Genomic DNA, 24,420 nt, shown 5'->3' on the forward strand with positions numbered 1-24,420 from the left:
ATTTCTATAGAGGTTTCTAGATAAGGAAGAACTATCTTAGGACTTTACTTGAGACTTGAATAGATATTTGTTTCTAGTGCTAAGTGGTCATAAAAATAGGATGTAGCAAGAAATAGAGTAGGAAAAATAATTTCAATAGAAGGTTTTGGTTGGGATGAAGAAGGATAACATCAATATACATGAGTAACATAATGTAAATTAAAATCATGAAGTGTAGATAAAGGTATATCATCTATTATGCATTCAGGGAAATCAAGCTATTGATATTTATTAAAGGAATTGGAAACTTCTTTTAGGTTATGAATGGTTATTAGTTGAGAAGATTTAGATATTTCTATTATAGACTGCAGGTGAAGTTTTTATTGAGAAGGATCAGAGGAGATAATAAAAACTAAACCACCTTTATGATTTTACTGAGGAGGATTTATAGGAACTTTAATTCCTTATTCATTAATACCAAACCCTAAACCTTTGTAGCCTTTATGAGTCATGATATCATAGTCCATACTATAAGTATATTTTAATGTAGAAGGAGAAGGTGATTCATCTTAATATGTACGAGCATGTGCATTATAAGGAGGAATTTTATCTATAGAAACATTACCATTCTCATCCTTAGTAGGTGGTGGAAAAGAAATATTATTAAAAGATATCGAAGAGAAATCATCTTAAAAAATTCTAGCATTTGAATCATGGATAATATTATGAAGGTTTTGAAAATAATCATTAGATATACTAGGAATATGTTGATTCTTAGGAGAGGAAATAATATTAGGATCTCATTAATAAATATGCTTATATAATCCATTTATTTCATACATGTGGTTAAAATGTGAAGAATGAATTGACACTAAGTATTGAAAATGGTATTGAAATATACCTTATATAGAAGGATTACAATATTTATCATCATTATGCCATTAGAAATAACATTATAAAGGAATAAAAACATAATGACATGAAGAAAACATCATTCAATCCATGTGTTTTGAAGGTAAGGTTACTAAGAAAGGTGATGACACCACTCCATTTTAGAGAGTTTCATTTTATGAACTAATTGTCCAAATAAGAATGTAACAGTGATGAGGATGCAAAGGAGATCTAACTCCTTAATCAAGAATATATGAATATTTAAATTTGTAGAAAATTTGAAGGAAATATAATGCCAAAATTAGAATGATAATGTTATGAGTTAGTTTCACCAAAATATATGATAGAAAGTGGTTGTTAATGGTATCTTCCCACTTCACCACTATACAATGGAAAGGGGATCGTAAAATGTAAGCTTCTATATGATATATTATAATTAGCACAACTGAAGTAGTTGAAGGGGGTTACTACATGATCTAATTCTTAAGGGATATTGAATCTAGGATCCTTATTTTATTTATTATATGAGTATGAAAATAAATGTATTCTATATGCAAGATAAGTAAAGTATATACTTATCTAATGATAAACAAAAATATATCATATCTAGTATATCAAATAAGTTTTATGAAAGAGGGAGAAAGAATATGTACTCACCTTGAGTGATAATAGAGGAATAAAATTCAGATCTATAGAAACCTTATCAAACTATACTAAAACCAAAAATAGATTGGGATCTAGAAACATGAAGGCTAATGATTTCTTCTCTAAAAATATTAGAGCCAAAAGAAACAATTGGTCCTAGATTGACCTATACCATTATAGTTTGAATCTAGTTCAACATGTACCTAGAAGGGTTAAACCTCTATGTCTCAAGATTGTGATTATTACTACACTTCCAAATCTACAAATCTAGATCTAAAACTATATGAATCTATGTCTACACAAAAGAGAAGGGGGAATTGTTTGAGGGAGTTTCTTACCTTGTTCAAGCCCCTATTTAGGAATTAAAATTGATTTGATATAATGAAATTGCTCATATAGTATATTCTTTTAAGTTTGCACAATTTTGAACGGAAAAAGAAGAAGTAAAGGAAGTCCTTAATGGATGAATGTAGATTTTTTAGACCTTGATGGCCATGTTTTATTGTCTCCAATTGATAGGCCGACACTGGGGCAAATGAATTTGAAATATTTAATACTTTAAAATGAGTTTTAGCTTGTTCTGATCATGTCAATCTAGGGGCATGAAAGTTGACTGGGCAATATGTCATCAAGAGATGTTTGTGGTGATGTGAGGGATTTTTAATGAACCTACAACAAGAAAAAGTGAACTTATGGAAAAAAAAAAAAAATCCTAGCAATAGGAATTGTCACTTCTTGGTGACAGGAATATTAGAAACAAAAATAAACATTATTCTATTAAAATAATAATAAAAAGAATTCATGAAATAAATAATAATAACATTAGTATTTATAGAAATATTAATTTCAAATCTTAATTAACTAATCTAAAATCAAGTTGGTAGACAATGGCAAGCAGAAGCAGAGGGGGAAGTGTAGCTTTTCAAAATTTCAAACCTATTTTGGGTGGGATTCCTCTGGTTAGCTAGGATCAGAATCATGGTCTGGGTCATAGATTGTAGGGAGGGGATGGAGAATGTTAGGGAAATTTAAAGGTCAGAGAATCAATAGAGAATTGATATGGGGACCCACATGTCCTTAGCAAGGCTCCAAAAAAGTCACCTCTGGTCCCCAAGGTAGCCCTTCTTGGGGCACATATCACAAAATGGTCTTCTCTATTTGGAGTTAAACTAATTGGTAAGTCTTCTTTTCTAGTTGTTAAAGTGCTCCCTGGGGAAAGAAAAAGGCACTTGTGCAATTACTATTCTAAATGAGCTTATTGACTACAACATTTCTTATATGGCTTCTACCCTACTAGGTAAGTTTATTGGGAAAAGGCCAAATATAAACATTGTTAGATCTTTCACATAGAAGAAATGGAACCTTAAAGGTCAAGTCACAGTCACTACGATAGCCAAAGGTTTTCTATCTTTTGAATTTTCTTGCAATGAGGAAGTTTCAAACATATTGTGTGAAGGGCCTTGGGTAATAGGACACTTGACTTTGGTTCTCCAAAAGTGGACATTGAAGCTGAACTTGAATGATTCTTTTTTTTGCAAGCTCCAGTTTGGGTTAGACTTCCAAAGCTTCTACTAGAGTTCTAGAATGAGGATCTGTTCATGGAAGTGGCTAGTTCCTTTGGTGAGCTTCTCTCCATAGACCCAATAATAGCTTCTAGAAGAAGATTAATCTATGCTCACATCTATATTGGAGTTGGGGAGGGGGCATAGATGCTAGAGGTCGTGAGCTTCCATTCTAAACTTGGAATACATGTTTGGAAACTGAACTATGAGAGTGTGCCATTTTCTTGCATTCATTGTTTGAAAACATACCATAAGGCCAGTCAATGCCCTAAGGCTAAAGAGGAAAAGAACAAGAAAAAATATTCTTCCAAATCTAGAAAGGAAAGCAAAAAAAATTAGAATTAGAAGAACATCAAGGGTCTTGAGACTAGTTGTACTGAGAATCAGGAGGTGATTATGGAAATCCCTATAAAAGAAGTGAAGGCCTTTGGTTAGGGTGGTTCTCAAATTAAAGAGGTGCATAAAGATGTAAAGGTTCCAAATCTAGTTGATTCTCAAATCAAAGTGGTGGAGATCTTTGTAAAGGATGTGAAGGTCTTAGATATGGATGATCCCCATATCAAAGCAATGGAGGGAGGACCAAATAGTTGAAAAAAAGGGCTTAACAAGGAGAATATCAAACCAACCTCTGAAGGAGAAAGGGGTCATTATGATTATTCCCTTCAAGTAATTCATCAAACTTCTTCCCTAGTGGGGATGGGGGAGGAGCAAAGATCAAGAGATGATGAGGAGATTGTGCTAGAAACTCAAGTGCCTCAGGGTACCAAGGGGGTTTCCTCATCACCTCTAGGAGATCATTCAACATCCATTAATTTGGAAACCAGGATTTTGGATTTGGTCAAAAATTCTTCCCCTAGATAGATTTCAAGAATGGAGGAATGGCTTGAGATCTGCTCAAACAAAAACAAGCGGATCTGGACCAAGGTTAAGAAGAAGAAAAGTAGGGACCCTTCCCTAGTGTCACCAATAGTGACAAGGAGTTGAGTTAAAGCTAAAGTGGGAGTTAAACCAAAGACACTAAGCATAAAGAGTTTAAGCCAAACCATTCAAGAGGAGGATAGAAGGAATTTGGCGAATGGGAGCCAAAGAACCATCAAGGAGTGCTTTGTTAAAAAGAAATGAAGATAATATCCTAGAATATAAGGGGGCTAAATGGATCCCATAAATAGGAGGTAGTTAGGAACATGATTAGAAATCACAGACCTAATTTTATGTTGATCCAAGAAACTAAAATGAAGAAGGATATGGTAGGTAAGATTTCCTTAAATAACAACATCGATAGAGAGGCCACGAATTCTAAGGGAGTTTTTGGAGGGCTGCTCACACTCTATAATAATAAGGATTTGCTAGTTACCACCATTTATAATCAAGGTAATTTACTGTTATGTAAAGTTTTTCATATTAATACTAATGATTCTTGGTTTCTTTTAAATGTGTATGTCCCTAATTCTAAGTAGGAGAGGAGGGATTATTGGACCAAGATTTGTTCTATAATTTAGAATTGCAACCTTAACAAAGGTATAATAATGGGAGATTTTAATAATCCCCTTTCTAATGAGGAAAAATTTGGGGGTTTGGCCCCAGACTTGGATAGCAAGTTAAATCTTTCAAATTTCATAAATAGGTTGGCTCTCCTAGACGTTGATCTTTCTAGTGGAGTTTTCACTTGGTCCAATGGGTGAATAGGGAGTGATTGCATCTAGGTCTACCTTGATAGAGCTCTCATTTCACCAGATTGGTTGAACTCTTTCTCTTGTAAGATCTCGCTTCTCCCTAGAGTTGGGTCTGATCATTCCCCTATTTACCTTTTGATAGCCCCTCTTGCAGCCAGGCAAAATTTTCCTTTTTATTTTGAAAAGATGTGGATATCCCATATAGACTTGTTATCTAGGATATCCTCTTGGTGGAGCATTGAGGTGGAAGGAACTGCAATGTTCAAGGTTCCTAAGAAACTAAGAAATGTAAAATGTAATATCAAAGTTTGAAACAAGAAGGGTTTAGGTCATATTTTTCGAGCCAAGGAGGAGATGTTTGATCAGCTTCATTCTATTTAGGATATAATACAATAGGAAGGATATAATGATCATAATAGGAACATAGAAATTTCAATTCTCACTAATCTTCATGACATTATTAGTAGAGAAAAGAATTTCTAGAGACAAAGATCTAGAATTAATTGGTTTAAAGAGGGTGATCAAAATACTAGGGATTTCCACCTTTCCACTCTTAAGCATAGAGAAAACAATAGGATTATAGGTATCAAGAAGGGCCAGTGTCCTTTGACAAATGATAGTGATAATTCTACTAAGGCTTTTTTTTTTCTTCTTCTCTTCTTTCCTAGGATCCTATGTTATCTATGGAGGACTAGAAGGAAATTTTTTCATCTCATCCCCTTTTGATACAACCTCACCATAAATCTATGTTGCGGGTAATACCAAATTATTAGAAAGTAAAACAAGCTCTTTTTTCTCTCCTAGCTAATAAATCCCAAGGGCTAGATGGTTTTCCTACTTTCTTCTTCCAGGTTTATTGGGAGGTGGTTAAGGTGGATGTTGTTAAGGTGGTGTAGGAATTTTTTGGGACCAAGAATCTTCTAAAAGAGCCCAACTCTACCTTTCTAGTTTTTATTCCCAAAATCCATGGGATGGATACTATGGAACAATTCAAGTGCATTAGTCTCTATAATTCATTCTACAAGATCATTTTGAAAGTTTTGATGACTAGAATCCTTATGGTTCTTCCTTTGATCATTTCCCCACAGGAGATGGACTTTGTCCCTAGTAGACAGATCCTAGATTCTATTATGATGGTTCATGAAGTCATTCATTCACTAGAGGCTGGGAAGAGGGAGGGCCTTCTCCTCAAGTTGTATCTCTCCAAAGCCTACAATAGGGTGGATTGGACATTCCTTGGATTAGTTCTCCAAGCTTTTAGCTTTGATCATCAGGTATGCAAACTCATCTCCCAACTTTTTTCTACCTCTTCACTTTCTATCATGATTAATGGGGCTCCATCTTATTTCTTCAAACCATCAAGAGGCTTAAGGTAGGGAGATCCCCTATCTCCCATCCTTTTCCATTATAATGGCTGAGAGTGTAGGGAGATTGATTTAGAGAAAAAGGAAGGAAGTTATCTTGAGAGGAATAAAGCCCTCTTTAGGACATGTTTCTTTCACTCACCAATAGTTTTTGGATGATATTATTATGGGAGGAGAATCTTTAGTTTAGGAGGCTAAATCAATGAAGAGATTATTGGATTTGTATACCATGGAAATAGCCCAGCTAATTAATTGGGAAAAAAGATCAATTTTCTTTATCAACACCCCTATTGATAGACAAAGGAAGATTACTGGTATTCTTGGGTGTGGGGTGGGAAACTTGCTTTTGAGCTATCTTGGACTTCTGTTGGGGATTAAGCCATTGGACTCTTTCTGGAATGGAATTATTGATAGGTTTAGTAAGAAGCTAGTAGGTTGGAAAGGTACCACCCTCAACCAAGCTGGAAAATGTCTTCTAATGAAGTCTACTTTTCATAATCTTCTAGCATATGCCTTGAGTCTCTTTGGGATCCTAGTAAAACATGCTAACAAAATGGAAAAGATCCAGAGAGATTCTTTGTGGTCTAGGATGGAGGAACATAAAAGATACCCTCTACTAGTCTGGGATAATGTATGTCTTCCCAAGTGTTATGGAGGTCTAGGAATAAAAAAACTTAGGCATCTAAATAATGCACTTCTAACAAAGTAGGTATGGCATACATTTAACAATACTGGGGAATGGAGGGACATTTTGGTGGAGAAGTATATTAGGATGCCGTCTCTAAGTTATTTTCTGAATGTCTTTGACATCCTAAATGGTTTAGTTATTTGGAATGGGATCTTAAAGGCAAGAACCCTAGCTAACTCTAAAGCCAAATGGAAAGTGAGAAATAGAGAGAACATCCTCTTCTAGCATGATAATTGGCTGATTCAGGGTCCTCTCATTAATAACCATAGATGTGATAATTGGGCCAATACCTATATAAGGTTGTTCAGAATGAAAGTAAAAGACTAAAGAATGGACTAGGGATAGAGAGACCTATCTTTGATTTCAAATGATGTTAAGCAGATAATGGTGATGTTGAATTCTTTGATTTTTAATAATAATAAGGATGAATTGATATGGGAGGGTAATCCTAGTGGATCATACTCAGTGGCCTTGGGGTACAACTCCCTTTGGAGCCTAAAGGAGAAACCTCTTTGGTCTAAGGCTTGGTTTCCTAGCCTTACCCCTAAAATTAACATTTTCTTCTGGCTAATACTTCAAGATAAAATTCACACTCTAGATAATTTGAAAAAAAGAGGTTAGTATATCCCTAATAGATGTACCAAGCATTAGTTGGAGATAGTTAATCACATTTTCATCCATTAACATTATTCCATGGAGGTCTAGGAATATCTCACCAAGAACTATGGGGTTGGTGCAAGCTAGGAAATGTTTTGGACTTCTTTTATCGGTGGGATAGCATGTACAAAGGCACAATATTGCATAATATTAGCTTATTGACTTTGCCTCACTTCTACTGGGGAGTATGGAAAGAGAGAAACAATCAAATTTTTAGATATAGGGAGGCTCCTACTTATGTTCTTATGGATAAAATCAATAACATTATGAGAGAACATTTTGTTATAAGGAAGGGTGGAGATCTTGATGAAGGAGGTATCAATAAGGAAAGGGAGAAGGATAGGAGAATGAAAAGACATGAGGTGAAGTGGAAACTCCCCCCTAAAGGTTGGCATAAAGCTACCTTTGATGGAGTGGCTAAAGGTAACCCTGGTGGGATGTAGGGGCATCATTATAAACAACCATGGTGCAGGTGTTGTTTCTCTTTCCTATCCCTTGGGAATCCAAACAAACCACTCTGGGGAAGCTAGTGCTACTCTCCACATTGTTAAACTTTCTCTAGAAGTGGAAGTCAAAAACTTATGTCTAGAGGGGGACTCAAACAATATCATCAGATGCATAAATGGTGTTTTCCAACTTGCTTGGACCATTGCAAACATATTGGAAGAAATTTGTATAACACTTGGCAAATTTGAGAGTGTTCATGTTAGGCATAAGTATAGGGAGTCTAACTTAGTGGTTGATTGGTTTACTAGTGAGGTAATCAAGAAAGAAATGACAATGATATGGAAAACTCAAGGGAATATGCTATCAATTGCAAAAGGCCTAATTGATTAGGAGAGCATCTAGGGAGGTACGAGTGAAATCCCTAGTTAATTATGGAAACTAATGCGAATATGTGTGAAAGCCAATGCATTTATGGAAAATATGGGAGGACCCAATGGATGACACATTTTGTGTCTAGTCACCATGCTTTATGGGTGTCTTATTTTCTTTACCAATTCACTAGAATTGAAAGAAAAAGTAGTTTTGGACTAAACAAACAAAGTACAAAGGAGGGAGAAGAGAGGACTATGTTTATGTGAAAGGATATCACTCAATTTATTAGGATGGTGGGAGACTAGAGTAGAAGAGAACAATTTGGAGAGGCAAAAAAATGGAGATAGAGAACCAAGGTCTAGGAGAAACTTGATTAGGGTGGCATTGCAAACTACATCACCAAGCTTCATTGGTATAACTCAGCAATTACCAATCTCATGGTAACTTCTTGGAAGGGTGGAAAGGTTAAGATTGATGGGGTGTTGCATCAAGTTAATGTGGAGGTCATTGCCCATGTCACTAAAATCCCTAATGAGGGTTTAAAGTTTTATAGAGATAAAAAAATTATTTGAATGTAGTAAAGGATTTTCCAATAACATAGATGAGAAGAAGGAGCTAGTGAAGAGTGAGAATTACTATGAGATGGACTTAATTAAGAAGCTCTAAAGTTATGTGTTGAGGGCCATCATTGAATTTATTTCTTTGGATACAAGGTTTGATAGGGTTAGAACACATCATTTTTTTTTGCTCAATCATTTCCATTATGGGGCTAACATTTATTTTCCTTTTTACCTATATTCTTCCATGAACAAGAATATTATGGGGTATAAGAAAAAACCTAGTGCTAACCTTGCCCTACATGAGGGTTTACTTCTTTTGCTCTATGAATATTTTAAAGCTTAATCTAGGAGAAAATATTTGGCTCATGTTGAGGTTGCTTCTAAGGAGACATGGAGCTCCAATTTCTCCTCAAACATGAAGGAATCTAGATCTTAAGCTGGAAGGAGGAGGAAGAATATTAGTTCTCAAGGAAGAAAACCAAGGGAAGAGACAAGGATACTCCTACTCCAAGTAAAGTTCCCTATAGGAAAAGCCCTAGGGGTCATGTGCCCAAAATAGTTGTTTAGGGAGAAGAAGAGTACAATGAGGAAGGAGAAGATATGGACATAGATGAGGAGAATAAGGGGGTGGATGTTGAGATTAGAGAGGAGTCAGTTGGTAACCCCAAAAAGAAGAAAAAGAGGAATAAAGAGGAGGACATGCCTCTAGAGGGGGGAAATGATATGGGTTCAGAGATCTTTGTGCTCCCTCTCCTTCCCATTCCCCCACAAGAGCAAGAAAATGATAAAATGGAGGAGGGAAGTAGTGAGGTTGTTATAAAAGATAGGCATGTGGCTTGGAAAAACTTCAATGCCAAAACCTCAAAAATGGGGATTGTGGGGGAAGTTATGAATCCCCAAATCTTTGAAGAAAAAGAGGGCAAGATCTAATTAGAGGAACTAATAGCATCGGTGTTGGTGGCCATCAAATACAATGCAAGGGAGGTGGGTATGAATTTGTTCAACAATGCAAAAAATAGCATGATTGATAACTTTCAATCCATTAAATGGCTTTTTCATGAGTTGGAGGAGGTAAAAGATAGAATGGGATAGATGGAAAGCTAGGGGAAGAGGAATGAGCAAGGGATCTTGATAGACTAGGGGATTGAATAAGGCTGGTTGAAAAAGGGATGCAAAATATGGAGACTTTCAACCACAACATGGCTAATCAAATGCTCACTATTCTGAATTTTCTCAATGAAAACATTGTCGGTCCTAGTGGTAAGTTGAAAGCCAAGGGGTTTGTCATGGAGAAGGATGAGAAGGAAAATGATGAAGATAGGATGGAGGAGGACACCATAATAGACATAACCCAAAGCCACTTGGATTGGACCTATGAGACAAACTAGTCACTCATGGAAGAAGAGAAATAAAGAGCCTATGAAGTGACAGAGACTATCCAAGACCTCGAAAGGAAGGAAGGGAAGTAAGTGAAGAATTTTCAAGTTTCATCTTTGGTTTCTATTTTCTCTATAGGTATTTTCCTTTTTTTCTTTTTGCCTATTTTTTGTTCTTACCTTTGTGTTGGTCATCATTCAATTGCTTGGCTTGTTTTGTTAATTTGCATCCCTTTGTTATTTAAGAACTTTTGGGTTTTAGGATCCCTATTAAACCTATTTTTCTTAATAAAAAACTAATCTAAAAATCATTAGAAAGATAAAAATATGAACATCTAGATAAATTAAATCAAATTCTTAAATAATACATTAAGAAAACACACCAAAATAAAAATATCGTTGTGCTTTTCCAAACATTAGGCCCTTAGTCCATAGATTTCACAATGAGTAGAGCACAAAAAGATTCTACACTATTGTGACCATGACAGAATGTTGTTTATTGCAAACTAATATATTTTAGATCTATGTATAGTAGTCTCTTCTACATAAACTTGTATATATCTAACACTATGTTTAACATTGTTTATATAGATGCAACTCTAACAAATATAAACCAAAATAGTTTTAGCTTATAGCAGAAAGAATAATAGCTTTCACCAAACATTTTTTATAGATTGTGTATAGTTACAAGAAAAATAGGAAATGATAGTTCTGGTCCCTACCACATATGAAGTCCTTCATCTTAAATTTGAGGTGGAGAGGATCATAGTTATATTTAGATCAAAATTTTGCATCAAAATTTTCCATGGTATCTCCAACATAGGCTTTCTTCTACTAATCACCACACAAACAATACACATGAAGCTTTGATCAGTCATATGTTTTGCTATTCTCGACAGCCTTGAGAATATTGTTTAGAAGACACAAATATTTACAACAACAAATAAAATAGTTTTTGGAGAGAGAGTCATGTAGCCCATATAAACCTAATATATCCTATTACAAATCATTCTATTATAATGATATCCAAACCAAGAAACAATATAGTTTATTCCTTTCCACACAATTTAGTGGCACATTTAAAACATGTTCCATATTGCATTGTATCAACAACAAATGCATCCTTCAATGATTGGATATAAATTCTCCTACTTGAAACCTTATCTTTTGAATATTGAATATAGGAAATTATTATTGTGAAATCAATTTTTATGAGGCAACATAGCTAAGTGAGTGGTAAAGTATTATTGGTTCTTACCAAACATGAGACATGAATAACTTGTGAAATAGGTGAAAAGAACATTTGCACCCATAAATCAACATGTCATTGTAATAAATATTAGTAAAAGAAATAAATAATATATTTTCCATATTTTAATCCCAAACCATATTAAATACTACTTATACATTAAATCACATGCAAAATAAAATAGTAAAATGGAATGAAATGAAATAGAAATAGAATAGGGAAGTGAATATGAAAGTAAATGAAATGGATTAAAATATAGCATAAAATAGGTTTTAAATGGCTCTCATCAATCCCCCCATATTTTATGTCCTCATGCAATAATTATGACCAAGAGGTATATGGTGTGAACTAGAAGCACTTTGGGTTTATGGCTTTGGCACCATCCTGAATCATGATACTCATGTCTAAACATAAATTCCTTTCTTTACTTCACATGATAAGCTTTGTTGTTGTTTTTCTCCTTTTTTTCAATGTTTCCAATATTGATATCTCCTTCAAAATTTCATAGTTTTTTTCTCTTTTCTTCTTAATTTTTATATTCTTTCCATGCATAGCATCATGGTTCAAATGAAAATTTCATCTCACAATGCACAAGATTGTTTAAAATGGGTGAAATAGGAGAAATGAGAGACAATAGGAGATTATATAGGATGGAAATAATTGATATTATGATGGGATGATTAAGGAGGATGGATGGAAGAGAGATAATTGGATGAGACACCTCCCCCCAATTGAAAGGGTTGACTATCCATTGGAAACATAGAGAGGCTAGGTAGGGGTATTGCATAGTGATCAACATCATAAGCAATATAAATAAAGTGAAGAGATAAAATAATTTGAAATAAATTGATTTTTTACCAACATGCATGTTTAGAGAGACCAAGGATGATGGAACACTAAGCAACTAAGTAACAACCGCCTCCAAAATGGATGAATAAGAAACATAGAACAAAGAAAGGCAACCAGAACTGCAACATCACTAAAGACCTCCATTGGATTGAAATTACTTAGAGAGCATACCATTGGAAGGAACCAAAAATTTTAAGAAAGACTACAACTAGAGGAGCCACCACCATCTAATGGAAGTACTAAAGAACAAACAATGGGTAGTCCATTCCACTGATCAAAGTTGTGAGGACCACATTGAATAGGAGTAGAGCTTCAAGAGTGAGTGACAAGAGGCACCAATAGAAGAAGAACTACATAAGCCAATTAGCACTCCTAAAATGAATGATTAGTAGAAAAACCAAGAACATCAATTATTGTATTTCCTTTTTTAATTTTTTTTTTTTTTTTGTCATTTTTTTCAAATAAAAATTGAAATTTTGCTAATGACAAGTGACTATTGGCAAGCTGATTTCAATCACTCACCACATAATGGCACTCTATAAATAGTTTTCACTATTAAGAATTTATTTTGCAATTAACATCTACTAGAAATTAGTTTTCTGATATTAACTAGCCAACAATGCCTTAAGTTTTTCATTGTTGGATCTTTTATTTCTTTTTGTCTTCTTTTCTTTTCATTATTTTTCTTATTTTTAAATAATTGCATAGAATGACCAAATAATAATAAATCGTTACATGGATGATGAAAAATGATATCATTCAAAACTTGAGTTGCATAAGGAAACTTGCAAAAAAGAATATAACTTCTTCCACATAACTCATAATAGATCTGAAACAAATATACAATTGAAATCCACATGCAAGAGAATAGACAACATACCCACAAAAATTGTGACACAAGATATACCTTGGGAAACCCTCATTGAGGAAAAAAATGCAACCTCCAAAAGCATCCATCACCATGTAGTATTAAGCAAAAAACACCATTACAATACAACTGTGGAAGCCTTTAAAGCCATAGCTACAACGAAGAAATCCATGTGAACAAGCATGAATCCACACATCCCATGCCATGCTTCCAACCTTCACAAATGCTCCCTTGGATAACCTATCAAGCCTTGCCCCACTCAACTCTTTGTCTTCTTCTTCTTCTTCGTACAACTACCCTTATGGTTGCTTATTGTCATGATCCCTCCTAAAGAAACTCCTATAATTATAATTGGTTAAAATATAATAATAGTTCATATGCTATTATTGTTGTTCACAAAAGAAATGATATTGATACACTATATGAATAAATACTAATTGTTTATATTATTCATAATAATAATAAATATAAACATTATTAATAATATACATTAATGAATAAATGAATTATGCAATATATGCCTAGTCGATAGAATTTGTATTACATATATTTTAATAATAAATAAATATTATAATAAAAAAAGATTATAATATATTTAATCTATTTACTATTAATAACTCATAATAATAAATTGATTAATAAATAAATTGATATAATATTAAGGATACAAGAATTAATATAAATGATAATACAATTAAATATGTTATAATAACACATAATATTATGTAACATAATAACAAATACCCTATATACATTTGAATAAAATTATATAATAAATATATACACTATCATTGATTATTCCCAAAGATAATCTATTCAACCTATCTAATTATTTGATGAGAATATATTATTATAATACACATTCAAATATAATTCAATAAACATTTATAAACTTAAAACTGACATGTACTTAATGAGATGTTAATTAGCATAACAGATTCACAATTCCTAGTCAACCACCACTCACACAAGGGTCATGTCACATCAGTATGTAGGCATACATATAAAAGGAATGTAACATGGAGTAGTGAAGGGAACATCGTAGACTATCTAATTGGTGCTATCTCCCATAAAAGTGTATCTAATCCACCCAAGATTCCACTCCCTTTCACCAGTCTGGATAGACGTGGACTACGACATATCAACCCCATTGAAGGATATACTAGCTCACCATTTTCAAAGACATGGAATAAGTTGGAGAATGTATCAAGAATTATAAACAATAATGCACCATAGTCAACTATGCTCGAACAATATAGAGAAGTGTCAGACTTGCCACTAGTGCATTTCACCCTAAATCACGACCAAAAATTGTGACCAAGTTTTTTAAATGGGTTGGTTGGCCACGTTATAAAGCAAATTTTTGTTTTTTTTAATATCGTGCCCATGTTAGTCGCAATTGCGACAAATTAAGTACGTTGGAATTGTGACACACACGGAAACATAAAACAAAAAAAAAGGGCAAAAATGTAATTCACATTTCATTTGGCGAAGCTGCGAGTCCAGTCTCCATCAACATTGGCACGAGGGAAGCAAAAAAGTCTAGTCTCCATCAAAAAGGGCACAAGGGCATGTCTACTACTGATCATTGACGGGTGTGTTTGATTGTAGAACATTGTAATAAAACTTTTTTGCGACTTATTGCTATGATTGTAAACTTCCATTTGTGCTTTCTCTTTTGTTTTAGCTCTTGTTCTTGCCACCTCCTTCATGCTCTGATCACATTGTATTTTAAAGTTTTTTTTGGGGTTTTTTTTCCACTTTTTATGATATGCAGTGTATCATCTAATTAGATTCTTCACTCATACTATGTGACTTTCCACGAACTACCTATTTGGATTATGTTCATGATCTCAACTATTAGGGGAAACTCTGCACACTCTATCTTCTCTCAACTGTGTAGGGTTCTAGAATTTTGAACGCTTTTGATCTCCTTAGGGCTTGAAGAGCCTTATCTTTATTAGGTCTTCTTCCTTTGAAATGGATGTCATTTGAATTGTCACTGAGTTTCTTATCAAATGCAATTGGCTACTTTGCATAATTCACACTAATATAAATAGCAACACCAACTACTTGTTACTCTGCAAGGAAAATGTGAGCATCTTCTGCACCCCTTTCACAACTTTCATGCAATCTTTTGTGTCTGTTACAAAGTGCACTCCACATTTAATGATTCATCTTGATAGAAGTCCTCTCCTTGGAGAATAACAAGCTTTTTCATTCTTGAATAGGGCTTGACTATTATTCTATTTATCCTAGGAATGCCATATAAAACTCTATGCCATATACTGACATTTTCAGGTTGTATTGTGTTTTTTAATGGACACTTTTAATGGATTTCTACCAAGCCACTACTTTAAGAATATGTTCTCTTTCATCAAAATTACTTTCTAGGATAGTTACTAAACTTTTTATGTCAATACTTCAGTTAGAAATATGCTTTTTTGTTCAGCAACACAAAATCTGCCTTGTCTTCATAATTTTGTAAAGTTCTATGATGCTCATCTTGCAAAATCAACCTTGACATTTTTAAAAATTCATTGAAACATAGTTCATATTCCTTGTTTCTTGTATCATATTTCATTATTCCACAAATTTTTGCTCATGATCAAATCATACAATTACATAGCTTGACAGTTCCTTAAATAAAATTAGCATACATATGAAAAAATGCACGGAGATGGCAGGTTGTGAAAGCAATCATATAGGACTACAACGTGGGCAACCTGTATTAATCCTTGAAACTTGCCATGTGTATGAGGGCTTGGCACTACTGATAGTTGGCTAAACACATGGAGCACATTCTTTAATTCAAACACTGCTTGACGAACCTCATCAACAACACATTTTTGCTTTTGAAGTGTTGAAGTTGAAAATTTCTACATGGCAACACCAACATCAAAGCATAACATGTAATTTGAGGGTGCCAAATGTACTACTCTTAATAATGTTCTTTTACAATCTTGCCACTATTTTGCTTCATAATGTGATCAAGCTAAATATAATAAAATTTGGGTGTCAATGCCAAAATAGAATTTCCTCAAACAATTTTGATACATTTTAACTGCAAGCCAAAATTATCCTTGTGCAAAGTAAACATGTGCTAGATTTACCCACACATCAGGCATCTGAACAAAGATGTTTCTTGCTGCAGCTTCTTGAACTTGTGTGAAAATTTCCTTTGCAATATCAAAATGACCCCTTTTGGCTAGCACAATGCCTGCCCCATTTACAGCATAGACATTTCCAGGTCTTTGAGCCAACACTTTACAATACAGTTCCCTAGCCTTATCAAGATGTATTCCCTCCACATATGGATCCTTCTCATTGCATGAAGCTGGACAATAATTCCAGTTTCCAAGAGAAATTTCAGCATAAGCATCCTTACCATCTGATACATTTTGTGTAGGTTTAATTGTTTCTTTTGCTTTAAGCCAGTCATCTATTTTTAGTTCTAGGTTGCCAAGCATGGTAATTGCATTTACTAAGGTTTTATCCACCTTAAGTGCCTCCCCAATCAATTCTAGGCTTAGTTGGATCTCATTTTGAGCCTGGGCCATGGCTGCAAGTTGTAGATATGCATCCACATAATCAAGAAACTTGAACAATATTAGCCTGTACAAAAGATTTGCTTTTTTAGTGTCATGTAGCTATTCAAACAACCTGGAAAGATTAAATAGTATGGTATATGAAATATTTTACATATTCAACAATGGATGATCTATATTCCAAGAGATCTTTTGTAGTCAAAATAGAATTTTGAAAATTGTTGAAAATCTAGTATAAGTTTATGTTGAAAATGGTTCTAATCTTTTAAATTGAATTCACCAAATAAAGTTATTTGAGAAGATGTTTGTGTTCAATATAGAAGTTTGAAACATAGAAAATGTTATTTGTTTTTTATTTGTTTCATAGAAAGATTTTGAAGTCAACAAAAGGAAAACCAAGTGATGAAATTTTGTTCCTCTTATGTTCAATGATATAGTTATATTATCTTTTATTTTTTTATTGAATATATATCTTAAAATTATTTTAAATAAATCTTAGGTTCAAATTTATTTAATATTTGATTTATTTTTCAAAAATAAGAAATTGTAACACACTTGAAGATTTTTGTGACATATGACTTCTAAATGATCCATGAGAATTTAACTTATATCTTGAAAATATTCCAGATTGATTTGATTTACATTATTACATATATACATATATGTTTCTAGAGATATTTAGTTTATTTAAATATGTTGTTGCTTCTAATCTATCTACTGCATAGGTAAAATACTAAAGGTTCACCACACAAAGAGTCTTTTTGATGAAATGATGTATTCACCAAATAAGAAGTATTACCAATGTAGGATGCAATGAATTATTTATTATATCTCCAAAATACCTCAATAGGAGACAAGAGGTAGTTGAATCATGAGCTTTCCATTGAGTTCGAAGATATTTTTAGAAAAAAAAATATGTATTTTTGGAGAATGGTTAACACTATACAAGACAAGTTATCTAAATAAATTATTGAATTTTTTGTTAGAAAATATCAACTAGGATAAGATTATAAATCAAGGATAACAACATGATTTGGTATCCTATTTCCAAGATAAAGTAGGCTACAAAGAAAGAAAAGTGGTTCACTCATAATATTCTAAAATGCTAATTTGGGTATAAATTGTGTATTGTTGTCTTTATGGGCTTCATTTGGCTGGTCATTAGCTGAAAAACTAGGAATATATAAAGATCAATTAAATAGGGATAATCATTTATAGTTTTTGTATGAACACATTTAGACTATTTTAAATTAAATATATTGATTTTACTTTGCATTGAGTTTCTATAATTTTTTTTTTGCTTCAAATCCATATAGTAGATTAAATAAAATGTCTCATTATTTCTATAGTCACCACTACTTATAGGTGAAAAAAGAACATTCAAGCATTCAAGGACTATTGTGATATTTTTTATGCAAGCTCACAATGTCCAATAGACTTTCAAACAACTAGAATGCTTCATCCCATGTATGAATGTTTTCGTTTATAAAATAGTTATTCTGTGGTATATTAAATATTTTATATATTCAACAATGAACGATCTATTGTTCTCTTGTAACATTTAGCAAATAGTTTGAATACTTGACTTTCTATAATATTTTGTTACTTGTATGCGCATTTTTGGGGAGCCAAATGACAAAGATGAGCTTGAAATATTTGAATACATTCCTTTACATATGAGTGATTATGAACATATGTCAAGATAGATTGAAATATACATATATATTTTTATCACACACTTATGTAGTGCACACATTTAGATATGTGTAGTTACTTTTAAACATGTTAATCTAGTGTAACTTATAAAATGTCTAATATAAGTCTAGGTTGAAAAAGGTTATAATTTTTTAATGGAATTTGTCAAATAAAGTTATTTCAACAGATGTTTTTTAGTCAACATAGAAGTTTGAAACATAGAAAATGTTAGTTATTATTTTATTTGCTTCATAGAAAGATCATGAAGTCAACAAAAGGAAAATTAGGTGATAAAATTTTGTTCCTGGGTAGGGCCACAATACTGGTTCCCACTTTCCATAATGAAGAAATCAGATGGAAAGTGGGGAAGCTAAATTTTAGGGGCTTCAAATGAAGCCAAATCTTTGAATGAAGGTCCCAATGGGCTTCACTCAAAGCCTCCATGCCGATATTGGTGTGGGGGCTTTGAATGAATCTTAGGGCTTCATTCGAATCTGACATGCAGACCTCATTCATACTCCTAATAATCGATCGAAAAAGCTTTTAAATCCAACATTTTTTCTTGTTTGTCCCATGGTTTCATGTATGAGTTGGTGGACTAGGGTGCTAAGAGGGAAGTCAGTAACATCATACCTTGCATCAGCATCTCCGTCTATGATGTAGGAGCACCTATTCATTGGATTTCTCATGGATAAATTCATATTTTAAATTATATTTAAATAGTATTTAAAAAGCAACTCAATTTAAATAGTGTTGTCACTTTATCCCATGGAAACTCAAGTGAAACACCTTCTTCTAGTCGATGGAAGAATTCCATGTCCTTTAAACACACAGGAAAAACTTTAGAATTGATACTGGGGCTTTTATTGATGAATTCAACCCAAATGTCATTTCCTAATGCCTCCATGAAAGTTTGCTGAGCCAACTCTAGTTCACCACGCTCAAAATGAAGAACCCCAGTGTTGTTTAACAATTCAATGCATACATCTTCTCTGCTCTTCTTTAGAAGAGACTTTGCTATGTTAAGAGAATCTAAGGCTGCACTGGGGTCTGATGATATCAATAACCCACCCATCTTAATAAAGGAATGAGCATCATGTGGAACTATGCGAGTTTCTTTTCTTAGAATTTCCAAAGCCTTCTCTCGCTGCCCTTGTTGAGCATATATATGGCCTACAACTTTCGAGCTCTCATAGTTCTTAGGGTGAACCTCCAGAACCTTTTCAAAATTTGAGAGAGAACTCTTAAGATCTCCCTATTGGTGTTTGAAAATGCTGGAGGGTTTTCAATTATCCTGATGAGAACAAGACACATCTAGGGGCAGCTAACTCCCATTCTCAACATGCCCATTTAGAAAACAAGCCAACTATAAGGCATGACCCTTCTTCTTCTTCAAGCTCTAGTAGACCTAGGTAGGTAGACCTCATATTCAAATGATATCATACCAGTGCAAAACATATCCCTGAATCTTATTAAGTAGATACAACCCTTATTTCTCCTATTAACTCATGAAATAATCATCAATCTACAGTAGCTAAATGCAGATCTAAGAACCTCATAAGCTGAGTGAGGGAATTCTAATACAGCTCTTCAACATGAAAGGGAAAAGCGTTTGATTTATAATGTTGATATCAACAAGACCCAAATACGAGCAACAAAATCTAGTGATCCCATTTCTGATCAGTGCCTTATCTATTGGGCAATTAAATGAATTATAACCATACATTTTTTGGAAATCTGAGACACATTACTACATCCAAATCCCTAATCTATCCTTCACCTTATGAACAGACATCTGCTTCAGATTTGAATCTCATACTCAAATTATCCCACCATGAAATCTGCAAAACCTTGTGATAAATACCAAGCAATTACATGGCTCTTTGATCCATGTGCAAAACATTTTAACCACATACATTCCAAAATGAGATGCAACCTAATCTATGATCCCTAATCACAAACTAGAAAGATTACAGATCCATAAATAGGAGACAAGACTCAAATTGAATTTGGAAACCTTTGTTGTATTTTATTCATTCTCCTTGAAAATGAATACATGAAAGACATACAGAAGATAACTCACAGATCACCTAACAGAAAAGAACTATCTGCATAAAACATACATGCTGCTCAATACAATAGAGAAATGCTGAAGAATGTGGGTGGAATCATAGATTTGGATCCAACAAAGTGGTCTCACAGAATGACTGCAAATTCTCTACCAACAATGGTTTCTCAGTAACAAAAAACTAGAAACCTTACAATGATAGAAAGAAAGAATGATATAGCCTAGATGAATTCTTGGATTTGATTTTAGAATGACAAGTGTCCACTTGGAATTCAATCTTTCTCAGCTGAATCACCTCTCTCTTCTTTCTACCATTGTGATCTGATTTGATTTCATCATTTTTTGTAACTGATTTGTAAATGTCTATTTCTGAATGATGAAAACTTGCTGAGTCACTAAAATATCTGATTTACCTTATGAAAAGCTGGTGAACTCCCCAAATAATTGACTTAAATGTGACCAGTATGCTACTGATATTCAAGTCATTACCATGTTGGAAAACAATTTTGGACTTTGATATCTAAAAATGGTTGCAATTCAGGTACCTGAGACAAATCCTCTTGTAGCTCAAACAGACTAATACCTGTGCAAAAATTGACTCCAGAATCAGAAAGTTCATCTTCTCCTGATTTCGACGATATATAACATCGCCTATCTAGCCTCTCGAAAACCCACTGAAAGTCTGTTTGAAAAATAGTCCTCTGCTAGAAACTCATGTCTGCACATTTGATTTTTTAAATTTCAAAAATTTAAAATATCTAATGTTTGAACATTAGAATGGATCCCTTTCAAAATAATTTTTGAACATGCATATTTTGAAAACAATTTTAAAATTATTTTATTTTATCCAACTCTTCAATTTTGAGGTCAAAGCTCTGTTGACCCATGCCACATGGTGCTCTGTGATTGGTTCATGACCCTATCCCTTCCTGCCACATGTCACCACCATAACCACCCTTTCCATGTTGCTATGGTAATCTCTGTGCATATTTCCTATAGTGCCATAGCGACGATTGTCGGATCATCCACGTGTCAACATCTAGTGAACTCTGAGATTTTCGCACCAAATCATCATCTGCCTTGAAATCTATGCCACGTGGCACCTTGTGATTCATCAGGAACTCCATGATATCACCAACACAGGGCCCATGATCTCTATTAATTCCTTGCCAAACTTTGAAGGTTTTCCAGTGACCTCACTACTTCACTAGCTGGAGTTCCAAGAAATTTCTGGCTAGCGAGGTAGCGACTAGCCGGATTTCTTATTTTTTTGATCTCCATTCCTACTAACGTCATTGGCCTCCTTTGAATTGCATGGTACTTCACAATTATATTAGGCATCTCACCATTTGTCCGGTCAGGTCAGACCCACAAGCACCTCTTGCCTTTGGAAAAGTCGTGTCTTGAAGACATTAGTATGGTCGTGTGCAAGTTTATTTAAATGCTTTAGAAAATGAATTCCCATTGAATGTGGGATCAAAATGTTTTAACTCTCTTCACACCCTTCTCTACTGCGTGGGATGGATCTTCTTTATTTTTCTCTTCAAATGCTCATGAAGGACTTCTCCTATCGCTGGCTCCCAAACACATGGCATGAATGGCCTCTTAACCTGGGTGAGCTCTTCTTTACTGTGCTATGTTTCCTCTGAACCTTGCTTAGCATCTACTGATTTGTGCACAAAGTGGAGTGTTCCTGTTCATCAAACTCGTGATGCCTACCTCTGAGGCTGTGTGCTCCCTTTCCTCATTGCAAGTTCTCTGTTTACCATGGGGAGTTCTTTCTGTTTTATGCGTGGGCAAAGCTCCCTTGTTTGAACTGGCACCTTGCTCATCTCCATAAAAATGTGGTCATCATAAGAGACGCCTCCCCTCTATTTGTTGTGGCTTGTTTCCTAGCTGACTTTTCTATATGCATGTTCTTCTTTGTTCAAACTTTGAATATTATAACCTTTCGGCCAATGTCTTTGATAGTTGATACCAATTCTGTTATTCCTAGGAATATTCTACATCACTAAAACATGTCTCATCAACTACTACATCTGGACCATGAGGCCTCTTATTATATGTTATAGCTACCATGGAGGATGTTACTACTATCCTCTTCACAAATGGTGTTTTAGCACACACTTCAAGAACATTGATCGTACCCTTAACTACTGGGTCTAGCAATCTAGCCATTTTGTTTTAAAGATGGTGATGTGGAGACAAAATAAATTTGTTGGCAATGGCTTTTACATACCCATTCGTTGAATACATTCCATTTCCATTAGAATGTGATAATTGACTACTAGGACATTGTGATTGTAATGATTGATAACTGAAGGACGAACTTGCAATATCTTTTAATTTTAACAATGGTGTGAGAGCTTCAACAACATCATCCATTGAATTCTTGGCTTTAGGATCTCGAGGCATCCAATTAGTCTAAAGCAATAAGTCAGACCCCAAAGTGGGTCCGGCTAAAAAAAATTCATTTTTGGACACCTAAATTGCAAAACCGACTCATTGAACCCATTTGGCACTGATTAGAAACAAGTTTGATCACCGATTAATCAACTGAAAACCATTTTATCATTGATCTACAAATTGCCAATTTAATGCCAGGAGGTCCGTTGATTGGCTTTAAAAACTGACCTGAACTGATAATCGGACTTTGAAAATTGACCCACTAATTCTCTGTTCTGCACACTTTCACCCTGTCAGATCTCATCTTATGAAAAATTCAAGGTCAAAAGATATCAACCTCTGAAGTTGCCAACTTAATATCACCTATAGATAAACACATTAGAAAGCAACAAACTGGGTTTGGATCTGGCTCGAAAAACTAGGCAAACAGGCATGTGAGGTTTTGAAAATAGGGAGACTAATACTTTGCCATGAGGACAGTATGATTCCACAATTTTGACTCATGATGAATAACTGGGCATAAATGGCAGACGTTCAAAGTAGGCTACTCAGAATTTTTGCAACTAGGAACACTGACAGAAAACATTTTTTGCAAATGGAATTGACCTGGAAAAGTGTGAAGATGGATTCATCAAGACTTAAAAACTGACACACTTAAAGCATTTTCAAAGGACAACATAGTGGTGCAATCCATTTGATCTCACCAATCACGGATTAAGAATTATAATGCCACGAATAGGGGTCCTGACAAATCTACAAATGCTGACATCAGTAAAAGGTGACAAATTGCGTTTGGAATGGCATTCAAAAACATATCAAACAGATTCATCAAGACTCAAAAATTTAAACATAGGAAGTCTTTGATGTCTATAATGAAACGCAAAATGAATTTTAACATTTTTGTAAACTGGTCAAAATTTATTACTTGTCAAACAGGGCTTCCTAGAATTATGTACAAAGTGCATCAGCATGAAAATAATAACCGACCAACTTTGAGGGATTCAAAACCTAGTCAAATGGACTCAAAATGATTTGAAATCTGAAACATAGGCTCTCAAGTATGGACACTAGATAGTCTCAAAGTGGCAAGTCATGAAACATTTTTGGGTCTGATATATTCATTGGCAAACATAGCCTCTTGTTGTTGTTTGACACTAGGGCAGAATTGCAAAGTTGACAATTGCCTAAAACAAGACTTCATGGGACGACTCAGAATGATGATTAACTTCATGGAACACTTAGACAGGCTGAATATAGGGTGTTAGAAACATTAAACACCTTTTAGGCTTCAAACTGGTAGTCGAGTACATAGGCACCAAAAAGCTTTCATAGGGCTTAATTTCTCAACAGTGCTCAAAATCAAGGCTGCAATTTTGAGCGCCAACACTCCAAATTTCATTTAACTTGTCCCAACCCAAAGTATGGCAACACAAAATCTTGTGGCTTTTGGCTTTCCTTGATTGATGCTATGTAGTAGCAGCCAGCAATTTCATAATCACCTTTGCTATGATAAGATCGTGCAA

The 24,420-nt window shown here is 34.2% G+C and overlaps 1 pseudogene; it reads right to left on the reverse strand.

Annotated features, from left to right (window-relative positions):
* Window positions 1-10,226: 10,226 nt before the first annotated feature.
* On the reverse strand, window positions 10,227-22,323 carry LOC149562855 (protein CTR9 homolog; annotated as a pseudogene).
* Window positions 22,324-24,420: the final 2,097 nt, after the last annotated feature.

This window comes from Cupressus sempervirens, chromosome 4 (assembly GCF_028749045.1).
Source record: "Cupressus sempervirens isolate cs-2001-9-10 chromosome 4, ASM2874904v1, whole genome shotgun sequence".
NCBI lineage: Eukaryota > Viridiplantae > Streptophyta > Pinopsida > Cupressales > Cupressaceae > Cupressus > Cupressus sempervirens.